This window comes from Hemicordylus capensis, chromosome 2, assembly GCF_027244095.1.
Source record: "Hemicordylus capensis ecotype Gifberg chromosome 2, rHemCap1.1.pri, whole genome shotgun sequence".
Classification (NCBI taxonomy): domain Eukaryota; kingdom Metazoa; phylum Chordata; class Lepidosauria; order Squamata; family Cordylidae; genus Hemicordylus; species Hemicordylus capensis.
In genome coordinates, this window is record NC_069658.1 from 54,490,778 (window position 1) to 54,510,198 (window position 19,421).

The window sequence follows — 19,421 nt, forward strand, 5'->3', positions numbered from 1 at the left end:
GTCTCTATGGTTAGACATCTTATTTCCCTGTTTATCAGTAGAAATTACATAAATAGCAAGCAAGTACATAAGCTGCTTTTATAGGCTGGGTTCCCTTGTATCTCAGTAAACATTACAAAACCAGGTTCAAACCAAGTCATCAATATCCAGAAATAACTGCTGAAAGAAGCTTTTGAAAGAAGGCTTCTAAGTTAACAAACATACAAAGATGGGTCTAAATAAATAAGGAATGGAGGATCAACATCATTTACAAGGACGTCAGAACAAATATATAATTAAAGGTGGAGCCTGAAATGTCAGCAGACCAAGCCATTTCTTCACCATAACTGAATTCCAAGTCTGCAACCCTGTAAAACCAATGTGCTTTGAAGCCGATTTGTATTCACTTCATGCCAAATTTATTTATTTTTTGTAAACAAGTTAACTTTTTCCAGTGAATAAACCAGGTTATGATGAATGGTTCAAGCATCCAATACATTGCAAAAGCCTCCAAAAATATGAGGAACTAGAACATGTGTTACAATCTGGAAATGACTTGGACAACTCCCAAAACTAGTTTAACAGATCCACCAAGGAGCTCAGTTTAAGCTAACCAATACGCCTCCCCCTGAGAACATCTGTGCTAACTGGGTTTTAATTCCATTCATATATTTTATTTAAAACATTTATAGTCTCACCTTTTTCAAGGTGGCTAGCAACAGTGGCGGGGGGGGGGGGGGGGGGCGGGACCAAAAGCAACACAAATCTAAATCAGCATAATGAAATTCAGAAGAAAAGCAGAGCAAAGCAGCAATAGCAGCAAACCATCCTCAAAGCCACAGCACTAGCTCCAAACCTGATGACAGCAGTGCATCTATTATGTCCATATAGATCCTATGTTTTAAACTGCTATCTGAAGTGGTACAGAGAGGGAACAACATTGACCTCCAACAGGAGTGTAAATCAGAGGCTTGGTGCCACCAGAAGTGGCTCACTGCTGCTTGAGGCAAGTTGCAATGTGCTGCCCCATTCCCCCAGCCCCACTCCACCCCTGCTCCCCAGGCCAGAAGCTGGTGTTGCCCATCTGAAGGGATGGATGAATATCTCTGTTTCTGCTCTGTCCAAACTTTCCTTTGATTTCCATTCCGCTCTCTTCTGCTACACAGTCCTGGATTTTGTTTTCCATCACTGTAAAATGCATTTTAAACATATTTGCAAGTATTTTCCATGCTATGCGAGAGGGTGGTGGCTAACCAGCTCCAGGCGGTTTTGGAGGAATCTGATTATCTAGACCCATTCCAAACTGGCTTTAGAACGGGCTATGGGGTTGAGACAGCCTTGGTCGGCCTAATGGATGACCTTTACCGGGGAATCGACAGAGGGAGTGTGACTCTGTTGGTCCTCTTGGATCTCTCGGCGGCATTCGATACCATTGACCATGGTATCCTTCTGAGTCGCCTGGAGGAGTTGGGAATAGGGGGCACCGCTTTGCGGTGGTTCCGTTCCTATCTCTCGGGTAGATCCCAGATGGTGGAGCTTGGTGACAGTCGCTCCTCAAAGCAGGAGCTGTTATATGGAGTCCCTCAGGGCTCCATTCTGTCACCAATGCTTTTCAATATCTACATGAAACCGCTGGGTGAAGTCATCAGGAGATTTGGTGCTGGGTGTTATCAGTATGCTGATGAGGGCTCCAGTTGCCACCGGCTCGTCTGGTGGCGACTCGGAGGCGGGCCTTCTCTATGGCTGCTCCGGAGCTGTGAAATGCGCTCCCTGCGGAAATCCATAATTCGAGTTCTCTGTTGGCCTTCAGGAGGGCCCTTAAAACATATTTGTTTGGCCTGGCCTTTCAGGGCTTTTAATTTTTTTTTAATTTTTAATTTGATTTAGGGTTTTTAATTACTTAACACCCCCCCCCCCGGCCTTGTACAGAGGGGAGGGAGTTTGTCCCAGCCTGTCCTGCACAAAGCCCAAGAAGGGTTCCATTTGACCCTTTTGGTCAAGGGGTGGGGTTTCGGCCAGGATCGACCGATCCCCGCCCCATTCTCCATTCTCTCTTCAGTTGGGGCCAGGCAGTCACAGGAGAAGGAGCTCTCCCCTCCCCCCCTCCCCGGTACAGAGCGGGTCTAGTGACTGGCCGCCTGAAGGGGCCGAGTAGGAATTTTTTGCTCCCAACGCATTGGCCACTGTTGGGGTTTTTTTCGCCTACTCCGTTCTGTGTCCTGGGTGCGTAGTTAGAGTTAGGTTGGCCACAATGGCAGGAACAGTGCGGGCGGGGTGGTAATTTGAGGGTTAGAACATCGGTGAGCACCCTTGGATATGTAAAAGGGGTGATTGGTTAATCGCTCCTTTGTAGCCTGTGCAGCACGGGGAGAATGATTGCCATGAACCCTGATTCAGGACTTCTCCAACCTTTGGGCTGTGCGGTCCAGGGTGGACGAATGCCTAGAAGTATCCAGATCCTCTCTTACAGAAGGGGGGGTTGGCTTTGAAGGAATTGGGTGGGGTGTACCTGCCCATTCCCAAGCCAGGGTGTGTCGCCCAGTAGGGTGCTGGGTAGGACTTCAGAGTTCTGACCTGCTTCTATTGGCCCGCACTGTTCTCTAAGGGTGATTAATCACCTGGTGTTCCAGTCTGCCATGCCTTGTGTAATAGTTAACAAAGTTGTGGCCCTTTTCTTCCATACTAAGTCTACGTGTCTTCTTGAGCTGGGGTCTAGGGACAATGTTTAATTTTTCTTTTAAAATGTTTTTAAATTGTTAGTTGTGTTATTGTTTTTAATTTGTTTTAGCTTTTCATTGTTTTATAAGTTTGTTTTAATTGTAAACCGCCCTGAGCCATTTTGGAAGGGTGGTATATAAATCAAATAAATAAATAAAATAATAATAATATTTCTACCCAAATACCTGGTGCAATAATACATCACAAAGTACGTATTTAAATGAATATTTTACATATACACGTACACAATCTGCTGGGGATCAGGAGGGGTCTGGAACCATTTGTTTTGCCATGAATTTTGGCAAGAGCAAGAGAGTCTTGGGATGTCAGCATGTAGGCTTGGGTGTGAATTGTGCTGCAACCACCAGAACCTTTCTTTATACCCATGTGCCTTTGGAGGCCAAGTACATCGGATGACTAGTTTTTGTGTGTAGCCCTAGAGAGGAACATGGAAATTAATACTAGATTCACATATGTGAAGTGTAGATGGATCTCTCATTCCATGCAATGTCCAGGCACCTGCAGTTCAACCAGCACTGTATGCTATCCCAGGAGAGGGATAGGGGAAATTAAAGGATGCCATTTGGGTCCTGCAGGGACTGGAGATCCTCCTTCTGTGCATACAGCTCTGTGAGCTGTGCTTGCTGGAGAAGCTCTCAATTTTAACTTTTTTAAAATCACTATTTTTTTTATTCCTCATAGGAGCCACCCAGGCCAGAACAAAGAGACTAGTTGCTGTGAGTGGCAATTCTGGCTAGCTACCAGATCTGTAGGACTATAAGAGAAGTAAAAGGTGTTTGGATGCTGGACTAACCTCCCGCAGAACACTCAGGCTGGCAACTGGATCACTCTGAACAGGAAAGACTATAAAGGACTTTCTGTATGAGCTGTGACTTTGCTGGAGGAACATGCACTCTTTAGCTCTGGTGCATTCCTGTCTGTAACTCTTGGACTGTAACTCTTTAGAAACAAGGAACTCTCAGCTCTAGCCCAGGCAGCTCCTGACAGGAAGATATGATGGCTTTTAAAATAATAATTGAGAGTGCAATAAAAATAAAAATAAAATAAAATACATAATAATTGAGGTCTTGAATCCTGGCTTGATTCCTCAGCTGGGACTTCAGGCCCTGCTCTTCAGACCCTGCTCTTCAATCCTAACTTCCAGCTTCAGTTCTGGCTTGACCTCATGATTCTGAATCTAGGGTTGTCCCCCAGTTCTGACTTCTGTGATTGCTGTCCACATAAATTCCCTTAAAACTTCTCGATTTCCAGCGCGTTAGTGATCAACTTGTGCCCATATGTCTTGTACCCAATATTTCCTTTAACATACCTTTTTCACCTAGCCACTGAATAAACCCACTTGATTTATAGTAAAATCCATTCATGTCCTAATGCCTTTCACACAGTTCTCCAATCTACTAAGCAAGTTCTTGCAAACAATGCACATATTTATGTTTAACTTACAAGTAGTTATACAAAATGAGATACAGTGGTTTGTTTTATTATTCATGAAACGTGTACTTAAATGAATAGGTTTGCATTGTGATGTGAGGTTTTCGGAAATGAGCTTCAAAGCAGTGACACTTGGTATCAGCCTCTAGCCATGCAAACAATGAGGTACCAGTTGTGAATCAATGGGAAACAATGGTCAGTGTGCAAAGAACCATAAGTCGGAAAGAGTGTACAGTCTAAAACAATAGATTCTCAATCAGGGAGGACAGCAAAAACAAGCTCCATGTTCAAAGAAGCTTGTTTTCAAGCAAAATACGCATGGTATACAAGCATATATGTACATATGTTTGATATATATAAGACAGTGGGCTTAATGGGGCAACATATACAAACTGAGGTCAACCATCTGATTACTGATATTGTGAAATCAGACAATCTAAATAATTAAAAATCTCCACAGCTGTAAGCTTATTTTGCATCACCTTGAGCTTCTTAAAGGATGGGTGGGATACTGACAACAACAACAACAACAAAACAACAACAACAACAACACAGAAGCACTTTGGATTTCTACTGAATTGTGTTCTAGTCTTCAAGCAAATTGTTTTATAGAATGATATCATCAGATTCAGTGATACCATTTCATTACAAGGGTTTTCTGTATATTACAACTGCTAAGAGGAGACAACATAAAACAGCCCTTCTCTATTAGGCTCTCTACACAGATAGAGGCTTTGTAGTAGATCACCTCCACTGCACGTAAAATCTCCATATTACCACCAGAAATTATGGTGGTGGTATGCAACTCTCGACACAATGAAGTGATCTGTGCATAATTAAACAACCATGCAAAGCAGAGGTCATGCACAGGGACTTCCATGTGGTGGTTGCAATTTGTAGACTGGTCCGGCTGCAGAGTAGTGACTCAAGTCTATAGTAAGTGGTTGGATGAAGATGCTTTAGTTCTGTATTTCCTGATGCTGATGCATGCAACCAAGTGGATAAATATGACCAAAGGAAATTAACATGCAAGAACTCATAATTACAGCATCAATCCCTACATGAGCTATGAAGACAGACAATGAGCAACTCCATATTTGAACTAGTACTAAACAATTCTCTTCCCTGCCCCTTGTTACCTTGAAGCATTTGTTTTCCCACTGCTCAAGTTTCTATTAAGCACTTCTCTTATCTACCTTGTCTCCATTGCCCATATGGTTCATTGTGTTCCATAAGCCTTTAAATAATTACGATATATTGCTAATGGAATTCTGTGGCAAGATAATAGTCGTTTGCTACTAGATAAAATGTCAAGATGATATTTCTTTTCTAAGCGGGAGGCAAGTATCTGGTAACATCCTTCTGATACAATAATTTTGTTTCTGTTACACAGTACCACATGATTAATGATGCAGATTCTGTCATCTTATCTGCTCTGTAGAAGAATGACAGTGGTTCACTGTGCATTTAGTGAAAAAAGCTTTATTTTATATCCCAGACTTTCTTGACCTTGCAAGAGATTTCCATTTCGTCAGGCTGAAGATACAAGTACATCATCCTACAACTCTTACTTGTGAAACTAAATCTCCTCTCCACTCATGAAGTCTGAAATCATATACATTGGCTGTTGGAACATTTCATCAAGCAGAGTTTCAATTTGCTTCAGCTCTCTCATGTGAAAGGAAAATTCTTGCTTGCTTCAAACATTAGCTCATACATCACACTAACAGCTTATTAAAATAGTATTTCATCTAGCTCTGAAAAAAAATGCAACTTAGAATAGTCTTCAGATAGACCATTTGTATTATCTCATTATTTTCAGGATTCCTACTCTGTTGTACTAATTAGATGGAAACAACCTGTACTGAAGCTGAGCAAAGACACAAGGAAGTGACAGCATGGCTGTGTTGTCTACTTTGTTCATTTCAAGCAAAATAAATAATACCTGTAAAATTGTCTGCTCTGAGCACAGTATCATCGAACCTTAGATGCCTCCATGGGTCATCTAGTACATTCTCTGTTCTAAGGCAAAATACCCTTATACCAAGACTAGGAGATTTAGTTTTGGCAAAATACCAAGACTAGGAGATTATGCCCAGTGTAAATGAGAAGTCAACCTGGAAGTTTTCCAAACCCAGCTTTTCATTTGCATCTCCTCTGGAATGGAGGCATGCATTCAAATATAGGCCAAATTTACCCCAAAGTCCCTGCAAGCTATCAGGGAACATTTAACACACAATTTGGGTTTTCATTACATGTTAGATTGTAGCCCGATTTATATCAGGGGTAAAAAATATCCACTTTTGGGGTCTGTGTTTTTGAGCAACTTCAAACTTGCAATAAAGCCTCGCACAAAACCAGCCATTAAAGCCTGCTGTCTGGGAAAGCCCCTGCTCTGAAGGAAAGCTTACTACACTAGCAAATAAAAGAGTTGGGGTAATAGGGTGTGACAATGAATAAACCAATCTGCATTGAAAAAGAAAAAGAGGTGGAGAAAAGTAGGTGGGAAAGAGGGTGAAGGGTTTTAGAAATGCAATGAAATTCTTTCCCATGAAGATACAAAGGAGAAATTTTATTGTTATATGTCATCAATGTACATTGGGGCTTTACAGAATACAGGAGGGCAGGAACTTCCCTTAGAATATCTCATTTGACACAGGGGAGACCACAGAGGAGGGGAGGGAAATGGAGGCGGGCTAAACAGGGGGAGAAAATCCAGTTATTTCACTTACACAAACTCAGGGCCTCAATACAGCAGGGGCATATCTAGGGTAGGGCAGGCAGGGCATGTGCCCTGGGTGCCACTTGAAGGGGGGGGGGGGCGCCATTTTCTAAAATTAAAAAAATTTGAAAAATGGCCACCGAAAACAAAATGGCCACTGCACATGCTCAAATGGCCTCTGTGAGGCCCTAGGCCAGGCCAGGCCTCTCAGAGACCATTTGAGCATGCGCGGTGGCCATTTTGTTTTTAGCGGCCATTTTAATATATATATATATATATATTAAAATGGCCACGACACATGCTCAAATGGTCCCTGTGAGGCCCTAGAGGCCAGTGTGGGGAGGGGGAACCTTTTCTGACCTCCCCCAGCCTTTAGGAAGCCCCCTGAAGGGGCTACAGGTAAAAAAATAATGTAATATAAGTCACTGTACACATATTTAGTTTGGAACTATGAACAGAGAATCAGGGCTTGTGAATACTGAGCTGAAGCTTATGAGCTAGGATTGTATTCATTTGCTCTTACTTTGCTTCTTGTGATAAGTGAGTTAAATGTGATGTCTTAATAATATGGCTATTAATAGCAAGTTTGTCTTTGAATCAGTGTGAAATCCTTAGTATTAAGGCCCACTGGGAGTTTCTTGCTCTCTTTCTCTCATTTTAACTGTCTTTCTGAAAGACTAGAATATATTCCAAGCAGTGACACAATTTACTCTGCATATCCTTTAATTATTTTTAGAGTATCTGAGAAAAGCCAAATTCTCCATTTATTTTTAAAACTTATGTAATAGTGAGGCTACAATGCATAGTAGAGAATTAGACAGGCACTTCTGTTTAGTTTTCCAAGTACACCTCCACATAGTATTTGGGTATTTCATGAGCCCCAGCATCCTGAAATTTGTAGTTTTCCAGCATTTTTTGGTCTGGCTACGTCCACTGCTAAATAGTTTTTGAAAATATTAAAAGATTAACGAGCTTGACTTGTATTTTTCAGCTGATATTATGGTGAAGTTATCTGAAAGATGGGTGTCAGATGTTTGGTCTGGGAGTGCAATTTCAGTGCTTGCCCTAGGCGCTATTTTCCCTAGATACGCCTCTGCAATACAGCAGAGTATGGGAACTGGGTGATTGTGCCAAAGGAGCGGGCTAGCATCGCTTTCATTTTTTAAAATTTTGTTTTGGAAGCATCATTGTCATTCTCTGTGATCCTTTACTGCAACTCAAAAGACTTGCTTGTTAACATACTAGCAAACCCTCCCAAAACCTAACCACTTCCTCCCTGCATGACAGCCATGCCTAAAATCTGGCTCAAATAAGGCTATTACTGTACTGATATGTGAGCTTTCTTCATCTGTCTTAACAACCCCACAGAAAAAGCAAAGGACCTCTTAATGGCTTGCTACATTCAACTAATGTAAAACTAATTTTTAGTGGGAACAACTGTCATTTCATGTGGGGATATAGATAGCCAGTGGCTGTTAATGACTTGTTAGAGTCAAGTTACATGCAAAATTGGCTACAGATGTATGGCTTTTTGGAGAACAGGATTTTTAGCTTGTAAAACACAGTCATATCCACTAGGTGGCATGTTATGACCATGTTTAATACAGTATACCTACTTCACAAAACCTTCTATTCATGGCATAAATAAAGGCTAGCATTATTAATTTATGCCATTGCACCCATTCTGCCCCCAATATTTGTTTAGCCAGCTGTTTCCTCTAATCCTGCTTAAACAGCATTGATTAAAATCCCAAATATATTCTGAGGGGTTGTTTTTTTTAACCCCAAAGAACATTTTGTTACCTACAAATTACAAGCTACCTTTTCAAGTGAATGACTGTACGGACAGTTGCTAACTGTGGAGCCCGAATGTCTAATTCTGTAGTAGCATCAAGAGAGGTTTTTGAGCTGAAAATGATTCAAGGTTATGAAAATGGGGGAAAGTATATATAGACTATTTTGCTGATGTTCAACTGTAAAGTAAATTTTAAAAATGAAACAATTTGCATTGTTTCAGGGCATTTTAATTATCACTTCAGTAAAAAGGCAAATATTTATTCCAGACCACAGCTTTTAATACCTGGCATGACTTCCAGACCTACACTGAACAATATCTAAGACTTAAATTCTAAACATCCCTACAGGAATAAAGTCCCACTGAAAACACAAAACTATATCCTGTGTAAACCTGTTTAGAATTCAGCTGTAAGAAAGGAGAGAATTAACATTAATAATTTGACTTCTTGACGGCAGGGACTCAACATCTTTTAAAAGTTGAATGACTATTCTAATCCTATCCTAGGTATTAGAGGAATACCTAGGTAATATCCTAGGTATTAGAGAAAGAGGAAAATTAAGGGGCAAAAATTTAAAGACAGACTAGCACAAACAATTAAGGACGTGTCATTTTTTTTCTTTTCAAAATTTGTTCCTAAATATGTTGTTCAAAGCACTGACTACCCTACTTAACCCTGAACCTCAAGAAAGGTTAGAGAACCTCAAAGAAGGGGCAGATTAATGTTCTATTTTAAAAGCTAAAGGACCAGTCAAAGCAGTATTCTTTCTGAGAGTGCCTAAATACTGAAGGAGGCATGTTGCTCCTTAAATAAACTCCTTATGGAGTTTATTTAAATTCCATGCATAGATATACATGGCTGCTTCCTCACCACAAGGCAAGGAAGCAGGGGCTATGTTCTCTGCTTGACAAACTTAGATTCAGGAGTCTGGTGTCTGGATAAACAAGGAGAATTCTGTCTATATACTGGGATGGGTCTGTCTGAATGTGTGAATTTTAGCAAAGGAATATGCATGTTTTATGATCAGAAGATCAGATGTCTAGACTCCAGATTCAGCATAGGACCTCCTCACCCTTTTATCTGATGCCAACTAAGTGCTGTCTCAAAGGTTACTTTTTTCATCATAGGCTCATAGACACAGACCCTGTGATCTGGAGCCATACAAGAGACTGCACAATGAGTATGGTGAGAACTTGCAACAAATAAACAATTCTGCAGACATTTTCATTATAATTTATACACTTCCACAATATGGGAAATCTTTGTGTTGTAAATAATATATGAAGTCTCACTATGAATGCTGCATGGTCCACACCAGATCTCACATTTCTGCAGGTATCAGGACCCAGATTAATTAAGGGGTCCCCTTAACACTTTACCAAGTTGCCAAAGTGGAGTGCCCCTCCCCAATTGATGACTGCCCATGCCCAGCAAAAAGTGCTGCCTCTTGCATTCTTAACACATTAGAGAGAACTTAAGAGGGGAGATCTCTGTGCTGAGCAAAATTCACCAATTCTGCCCCCTGCTGGGAGGCCCCTTCTGGTGCATATGAAGAACACAGAAGAAGGGCAGAGTTGGTCAGTCTCTTTCAGTACTGCTCTAATTGAATAACTTCTATCCCAGTAGGACCCTCATCTCCAATCACAGCTCCCCCTCCTCCTCCTCCTCCCAGCATGTCTGAGTCTACCAGGAAAATAAAAAAGAGTGCCTTCCTTTTAGGACCAGGGAGAGGAGAGCTGGTCTTGTGGTAGCAAGCATGACTTGTCCCCATAGCTAAGCAGGGTCTGCCCTGGTTGCATATGGATGGGAGACTTGATGTGTGAGCACTGCAAGATATTCCCCTCAGGGCATGAAGCCGCTCTGGAAAGAGCAGAAGGTTTCAAGTTCCCTCTCTGGCTTCTCCAAGATAGGGCTGAGAGAGATTCCTGCCTGCAACCTTGGAGAAGCCGCTGCCAGTCTGTGAAGACAATACTGAGCTAGATAGACCAATGGTCTGACTCAGTATATGGCAGCTTCCTATGTTCCTATGTTCAGGGTCAGGGTCAGGCGTACCCTTCGGGACTGGGATTGCAGCTGCTGGTTATGTTCTTTTATGTTAGCAGCTTCTTTCCCCTGCTTTCATCTGCTCTCTTTCCTTCCCAATATCCACCACCACCTCACACCACTGCACATTCTCCACATCAATATCAACCGGCAGGTTAATATAAGTTGGCAACTAGAGGCAGCAAGACCGTGGAGAGAGCAGCAAGCTCTTGCCACCCCTGCCAATCTAGCACCTGAGGTGGCTGCCTCATCCAACCAGTCAGATTCTCCAGCAGAGGTGTGCTCAATGTGCAAGTCCGTGGGTTGGGGCAGGCTGATATCAGGGTGCAGGAGAGGATGGCAAGCACCCGGTGACAGCAGCACTATGGAAGGGAGGGAGGAAAAACAATCCAAAATCTGTGGATCCCTGAAAGGGTCTGCCAACTGAGAGCCAGCACAGCCACTTTGACTCTCTTTTGGTTCAGGATCCAGCTAACCTGGCCAAGTCCTAGAACAAAAAAGGAGGGGACTCCGGAGCCTCTTTTGACAATGTGCAGATTCTGGGCCAGTTGAAATCCTCTCCATCCTTCTCCAAGCTCACCTCAGCTTGTTTTCTCCGCTATAGTTAAAGCTGCCGCCTCACCATTTCCACCATGCCATGCATGCCAAGAACTTTCAAAAAGCTCTAGACCAGTGTAATCCTATTTGCTGCATTGCTATAGAAAAAGTGCAATATAAACTCTACAGTTCATCAAAAGGTGATCTGAAGTAGGGAAGTGCATGAGCTGGTTCGGCGCCTCCTTTGGGAAGTGCCAAACCAGCTCAGGTGCTCACAGCCAAACCAGTTTGGCGGGGAAGGGAGCAGTTCCCTTAAGCAGGGTCCTTATCTGTTCTGCTGCCACCCCACTGCTTTTCTGGGCACAGCACTCACTCAAGCAAAGACTGTGCACAGCTGCAGCACTGTTCCCCATAGGCTGTGGCATGGCATTGGCACACGCATGGCCGGCGCTCATGCATGCCAGCCATGTGTGTGCCAATGCAACATGCAGCCTGCAGGGAACAGCACTGCAGCTGGGTGTGGCTTTTCCTCAAGCAAGCACCACATCCGGAAAAACAGCGGAGCAGGTAAGGACCTGCTTACCTCCTCCTTAAGGGAGCCGCTCCCAGCCTGCCTGCACAAGCACTTGTGCACATCCCTAATCTGAAGTATGACAAACATCACAAAGGGAGTGATTCTCTTGCAAGATTTGTATTTCCCAGGCCTGTTCTTGACTATATAATTTATATTCCTTATGGAAACAGCATATTTGTTATACTTATTAGTAACAATAAACTGAGCCCATGAGAATTATATAATTATTTACACTAACCATCTTTTCAGAAACTTCAGTTTCTTCTATCATTTTTATTTTTCCTGAACTAGGACATGGTCACAGGCCAGCAGAAACTTTACAACAAGTATGTTTACCCTTTAAAAATAAAAATTTCATTCTTCATTCAAACTCCTTAGACATAAACGCCTGTTAAAGAGGCAGCCCTCTTGGTACATAAGTGCCACAGAGCAGATGTTTCTTTGTTGCACCACTGATAGTTTTAACATTTATTTATTTGAAGAAAGGACTTGCTCAATACAGAAAGGAACAAGGATTGTTCTTGTTTTATTCTGCAAGGCCTGTCAGTTTATGGCTGTAATCCTATGCACACTTATCTTGGAGTAAGTCCCATTAAGTTCAGTGTGACTTACCTCTGAGTGAACATGTGCTGCACACATAGTTTTTCTGAGTCAACATGTAATGCTGCACAACTATGTAAATTAATAGATCCTGTGCATTAAACGAAACAGAGCTGGGACATTTGATGCTGGTTGAACATCTACCCCCACTATACACTTACGTCATCATCATCATCCTGATGTGAGATCATTCCTTAAGTGTTGTTGAGAGGAGATAACCTAGGGAAGTTTTATTCTGTGCCTTATATCTCTTTACATGCATGTGTATGTGGAGGGGGTGGAGGGGAGGTCCTGGTGTAGAAAACTCCTAGACTCCTGTTTTATGCATGTTGTTCAGATTCCTTGATTACCCCCGCCCCCCAGAGCTGCCGCCCCAGGCTAAGTTGGCTTAAATGGGTTACTTTGTCTGAAAGCTCCTGTGATTTCAAGAATGCTCAGTCCAGTGACTAAGAACTCCCCTCTGCAAACCCAAGAAATGATCCAGCAAGCATCACTTACTTTCCAGATATTCTGATTTCAACTAGAGAGCTAAGTCTACACTTTGGCTGGATTGTGCTCTCCTTCTACAGTTTTGGATGTGTGAAGGGCATTTGTGGGAATTAATAAAATGAAGGTTCTAAAGCACTTTGCAAACATAAAAGTACAATATAAATGGTAAAAACAACTAATATATATTGAATTAGAGAGATCTGGTACCAGGGGAGTAGTTACAGTTGAACAAGGGGAGGGAGGGGGGCATCAGATGGGTGATAGGTTTCTCTTTGCTTCCCCCTTCAGGCCTCTCTTAAGAAGGCAGTGGGGGGGTGGGGGCAGCAGCCTTTCCTCACTTTTTGTTCCAGAGCACACTACAAACTCTCTGCTTGTATTCGGATAGGACTGGAATGGGCCTAAATCCTGGTATTCCAGTTTAACTGTTTATTGGGTCAGCCTTTGCTTTAACTGTTTATTGGGTCAGTCTTTCTTAAAATGCACGAGGTTGTCTCCTGAAAACATAATTATCAGCAGGGCACAAAAATACAATTTCTGTGCATTACAGTACATAATATTTCACATCATATATAATTTCCCCACAGAATTACTGAAACTTTCACTTCATGACAATCTTCTTGCTTTTTACACACACTGAAATTACTGGCAAATTGAAAATGTTAAACTTATTCTTATTAATTTTCCATTAAGCTTTCCCCCTCCCCCACAAATAGTAATGCATGTGTTTCATGTAATTCTTTTTTCAAGTTATGTTTAGAGTTCAAAAAACTATGTAGAGAGGTATTTGATTTTTTATTATGGCATCTCATTGAAACAATTTGCATATTTTTTCTACTTTGAAAATTCCTACCTGCAATACGTAGATTTTTCCAGAGCTTATAAGAATGCAAAACCATATATATACTAATCTCATTTACACATTGCCTGTGATGTAAATTTATAATTACAGGGAAACTCAACTCTAGCAAATCAAAAAGAATTTTAGTTTGAGAAGGTGTATATATCATTCAGTAAATTTACAGGGTTACATGCTTTTGTGTAGCTAAACTACAAAAGCAATAAACAAACATACAATAAACTCTTTGTTAGGACTTTGAGATAATACTAGTGTAGATCTACAACTACCCTCTAAGCTCTTATAATTTTTGGAATACCTCAAGAATTCTCCCCCCCCCCCCCAGTGGTGATCATAAGGAAATCAATGCTGGAAAGCATGAAAAATATCTTCACCAGTAGCAAACATTTGGAGCTGAACCATCATTGTCAAAGTGATACTTTTATGTCACAAGACCAGTCCTATACTATACAAACATGAAGCTGGTGTTCCAGAAATCCTTAAAGTGTGAAGAGAACAGGCAGTTGCTAGAAATGCCGGCTTCTCCATGCCCCTTCTTCCTTTTTGTGCATGCACCGATTGGTCCTTATACATGCATCCCTTTGCAATGGCAAGCCATTGACAATTGAGTGGGACTAACTGCCACCCATCTTATAGGTGATGTTAGCAGGGGTGCAGATAGAAAGGAAGCTTGAGGAGCAACTCAAATTTTTGGTGGGGAGAGGAAAGAAGGCACTTTGCTGGGTGAATATAGGTAATAAGTGGACAGAAAAGCACTTCAGCATTGGGGCAGGGGGAGAGACACAATGTAATGGATGAGGAGAGGAAAAATAATTTGGGAGGAGATGACACAATAACATTTTGTGGGGAAATGCAAAATTTTCCCCTCAGTAAAATGAAGGGGAAAGGGAAACTCAAATGCTTGTGCAGGGGATCTGCACTCCTGGATGCTAGGATCCTATTTGTGGGCTTTTCACTGCTCTTCTTTCTTGTGCTTGAGGGGGTGAACCTTCAAGATTATTTAACCAGGATTAGTTACCTCCTTAACGCATTACCCAGTCATATTGACAACCAGTGTGGTTCAAGAGCTGTGAAGGAACTGGGTTTTTCTCCAACCCTTCCTGCATATTTATGTGTGAAATAAGGATTAGTGATTATGAGAAGAGTATTAGAGAGCAGTAGTTACTCTGGATCAGGGTGAAGGTGTGAAATTCTGAAGGTCTCCAACAGTCATTTCCAAGTACGTTGTACCCCTTGCTCCCTCCTGTCTTTCGTTTCTCAAGTTGAACTTGGGATGCTCAAAACTATTTCCCTCCAAGTTTTCAGATACTCACAACTACAAGTTTGTTTCTGGATTGGCTTTGGATCTTTCTATTACTGCAGAAAGTATGACTAAGTAAACAGCAATAAATAAGCTGAAGAATCTCGAAAAGGTGACCTTGTGGTGACAATAGGACACTTAGCCAAAATATCCCATGGTCTCCTATCTCCACCTTCCACCTAAGGTTACAGCAGCCTTGCCCTGTGCATTCCTAATGATACATGGCAGCAACAGTTGAAGCCTTTCCCACCATGGCGATTTAGTAATGGGTGTGCTACACCTGTTGAATTTATGCCTGTCACTTAGAGGAGATCTGCCAGAAGAAAAGGATAGGGTCCTCCTTATTCACACAGCAGTATACACACATCATGCCAACAGAGCAAAGTCAGTTTCCGATAGCCCCTAACAACAAACTATATTGGACTTTCCAAGAGAACTAGCGCCTTAGATTATTATCTACTGGCTGATAGACACCTCCCACAGCCCCCATTTTCCTTCCTTCCTTCCTTCCTTCCTTTCCATTTCTTCCTTTCTTTTTACCTTTCTCACAGCTTCAAAGCGCAGATGCCGCCAAAAAAATAACCAGACCCGTGACGTTGGCCACCGAGCACAGCGCAGGGTCTCTTGCCGTGGGCGCTCGCCTCGAGCTGTGCGCGCGCGCTCGCTTCTTGCCTCGCGCCTGGCCGAAGAAGAAAGTCCCGATCCAAGGGACAGAGGGAGGGAGAGCCACTTGCAGTCGGAGGGGAAAAAAAAAACCACAGCACGACGTCAGACGTGAAGGACGTTTCCAAGAACTCTTAATTACAGTTCGATGTGAGCTTCGTTGAAACCCAGGAATGAAGGGGAGGAAAATTAGAAAGCAAAACACACACATGCACACGCCCAGGGTAGCGTCTCTCCACACACAGCCTTTTCCTGTCCCTTAAGTCTTGTGCCCTGACGTCTTCTCGCTTTACCTCAAGGTCTCGCTGGCTGCCCTGCCCTCTTGGCTCTTCCGCTTCAGAACTCCCCTCACGCCACCCGCCCACGCCCCCCAGCTTTGCACACCGAGTGGAACAAGTTGTCAGAGTTTCCCCGCGAAGGGATCACCCACCCACACCACAGGGCGAATGACCGTCAACCTTCAGGAACACGAGACGCCCCAGCTCCGGCTGCCCTGCCTTCCTCTTGACGCCCCCTCCTCTTCTTGGGATGGTATGCGTTAAAATAAATCAAAGGAAGAGAAGCCTGGGGAAACGGGATCTCACGGAATCCTATTCCCTTGTCCTGCGAGCTCTAAGTCGAGCTTTCTGGATCGATAGAAGCAAAAAGAACGTTCTGAATGGTTTGGGATGAAGGGCTGCAAGGTCTGGGGTGCAATCCACATGGTGGTGGTGGGGAGTACCGCTGACAGTTTTGTCCTCAGCTTCAGCAAAGTGGATTGCAGCCTTGGACCAGCAAGTCTGGGACCAGATGTAGTTCTTACAACTTTTATCAGTGGAGTGGAGACTTTTGGCTTTAGATCAGGAACCTAAAATCACACACAGCATATTTTCCAGCACAATTTTACTAACAGTAAGGTGGGGAGAAAAAAATAATGTGAAGGAAGGTATAAACCTGATACCATCTTGGAACTGCCTGCTTTTGCTGCATCCAATCTTGCATTTTGGGGAAGCCCCATATCACCTTATTTCTTCTCCTTAGGAGAGGAGAGGTGGTCTTGTGGTAGGAAGCATGACGTCCCCTTAGCTAAGCAGGGTCCACCCTGGCTGCATATATGAATGGGAGATTAGAAGTGTGAGCACTGTCAGATATTCCCCTCAGGGGATGGAGCTGCTCTGGGAAGAGCAGAAGGTTTCAAATTCCCTCCCTGGCTTCTCTGTTATAGGGCTGAGAGAGATTCCTGCCTGAAACCTTGGAGAAGCCGCTGCCAGTCTGTGAAGACAAGACAATACTGAGCTAGATAGACCAATGGTCTGACTCAGTATATGGCAGCTTTCTATGTCCCCATGTCCCCATGTCCCACCTTTCAAGAGGAACAAAAATACTGTATCTTGTTTTGCTTCATGGTGGGGAAGGACAGGATTCTTCATAGACCTAATGGATCTAGAACATCGCTCCATTAGGATCGATGTCCTAGATCCATTAACAAACAAAAACAAACCATTAACAAACAAAAACAAACCCAAGTTTTTGTTTCAGCTGTTGGCATTGGAAAGGCTCAGAAAGTGAAACATTTTTGGAATGTCCTGTTACAGAGGAAATTTCCAAAATGTGGCAGAAAAGTCGCATGAGTCTTCACCCACAGGAATTGAAAGATACCCCTCCTAAGGCCCAATAGCTGTGGTTTAAACATTGTGCCAAATGTTTAAACTGTCACAACTTTTTTTTAGCAAATTATCACCTGGAGTTCCCTGTCTAAACACCCAAATCCAATTCACTTAACCTTTACTAAGTTCATAGGCTGCATATTTGCTTCCACAGTTCAGCCGTGAGCCATCATTTATCTCTAAAAGAGGCATGGCATTCTGTTGGAACATACTATTTTGAATCTGTACTGTTCTGCCTCAATATTAATATGTACTGCTACTCTTCTTTGGCTAGAAACATGGTCTGGCAAGTATAGCAGAAGGCTCTTGCCAGATCCAGCACTAATTGGCCACAAACATCTAGTCTACTGAACAAAAAGAGCTCTTTGTAGAGACTACAGGTACATCCTGGCAGTGTGCTTGAAATATCCATATGCAGATATAGTTGTAGCAAGTCTGCCTCTCACACCCCAATGGCAAACATACTAGAAACACTACAACAAAAGTAAGCTGTAGCTAAATACCACTGAAAGCGTTAGAATGGGGCCTGGTCAGATTAATCCAAGTCCCCATTGATTTTAATAGGACAGTAGGACACTTTAATAGGACACTTCACACAGTAGGCCTGTTAGGTGTACACCAAAGGGACTTAAAGTGTACACTAAGGATGTGAACGAACCATCCAACAGCTTGGTGGGGGGGGGAGGTTTCCTTTAAGGGACCAAAAGGGTGCTCTTATCCCTCACCACTGCATTTTCCCTGCGGGCACTTTTGCCAAAATCGCTGGTGCAGGGCGGCAGTTGACCGGAAGTTTGACACTGACCAGGGTGGCAAGGAGGTACACTGCCACCCCATGCCAATGATTTTGTTGAGAGTGCCAGAGGGGGAAACATGCCGGTTGGGGTTGGAGGGAGAACTTACCTCTCACTAGAATGTGTTGAAGACCAAAATTCATCCACAGATATCTTCTTACAGAAAGGGCACCTTAAACATTTCTTTCCTATTTGTGCAAACATGCAAAAGGGAATGTGTGACAGAAACCAGAACAGTATTTTGTTATTTTATTTTAAAACAGCAATTCCAGCCGAAGCAGGGTTTTATCCTCAAAATCCTGTTTGGGTAATACAAAGATCGGTTTAAACATCATGATTCCTGTTTCTTCACATACTTTGACCATTTCAGTCAAGCATGAGGTTAAAATGAAAAATAAGAATGGAGTGATTTCAAGAGTTATTTTGTTGCAGAACTTTGGCCTTAGTATATTTGATATTTAACTAGATAAATCTTTGTAGATTGAATTGTACATAAGAAGAGAGATAATGACTCCAGTCTGAAATGTTAACTTCTGTCTAATGCTAAACCATAGCATTGTAAGACAAAGTTGGGTAATATTGACAGAAGTTAACATTTCAGACTGGAGTCATTATCTCTCTACTTATGTACAATTCAATCTACAAAGATTTATCTAGTTAAATATCAAATATACTAAGGGTCAGAGTAGATTTTCTTTTTAACACAATAATAATGGCCACCTACTACAATTTTCTATGTATGAGTGAATTATTAACACCCTCCTTATCTTTACCAAAGCATTTATAAATTAGTTTTTGTCCCTTTCTGTTCCCAGTTGCATTTGACCTATAATTCCCTCAACTCCCTTTTAATGCTAATAGCTTAACTTTATGTATTTATTACCTTTCTGTACTGCCCTTCATCCCGAGACCCCAGGGTGGTGAACAAGTATTAAAAACCACAATAATAAATTTTTATTTAAAACATACTCAAAATCAAACAGATAAAACTACAGTAAACTCAAAGGAAAATGCAGAGGGCTATGCATTGGCCAAAGGCCTGGGTAAAAAGGGAATTCTTTGTATTTCTGACTGGGGAGCTATGCAGATCTCTTCTAAGAATGAGTTACAGTCCGGGGGCAATTACTGAGAAGTCCCTGTCATGCATATTTGACAAATGGGCTTCAGAAGATTGCAGAGCAGAACTCTCGCAGCCAATCTGGTCACATGGACAGATTCAGCTGGGAGCTGGAGGTCATTAAGGGACCCAAGTCAT

At 42.4% G+C, this 19,421-nt stretch overlaps 1 protein-coding gene across 1 annotated transcript in view; it reads right to left on the minus strand.

Annotated features, from left to right (window-relative positions):
* Positions 1-16,008, minus strand: part of HAPLN1 (hyaluronan and proteoglycan link protein 1) — a 111,905-nt gene extending 95,897 nt beyond the window's left edge. The window contains exon 1 of the mRNA XM_053300741.1: positions 15,607-16,008. The gene's annotated coding sequence lies outside the window, so the exon portion shown is untranslated. The remainder of the gene's footprint in view (positions 1-15,606) is intronic.
* Between the last annotated feature and the right edge of the window lie 3,413 nt (positions 16,009-19,421).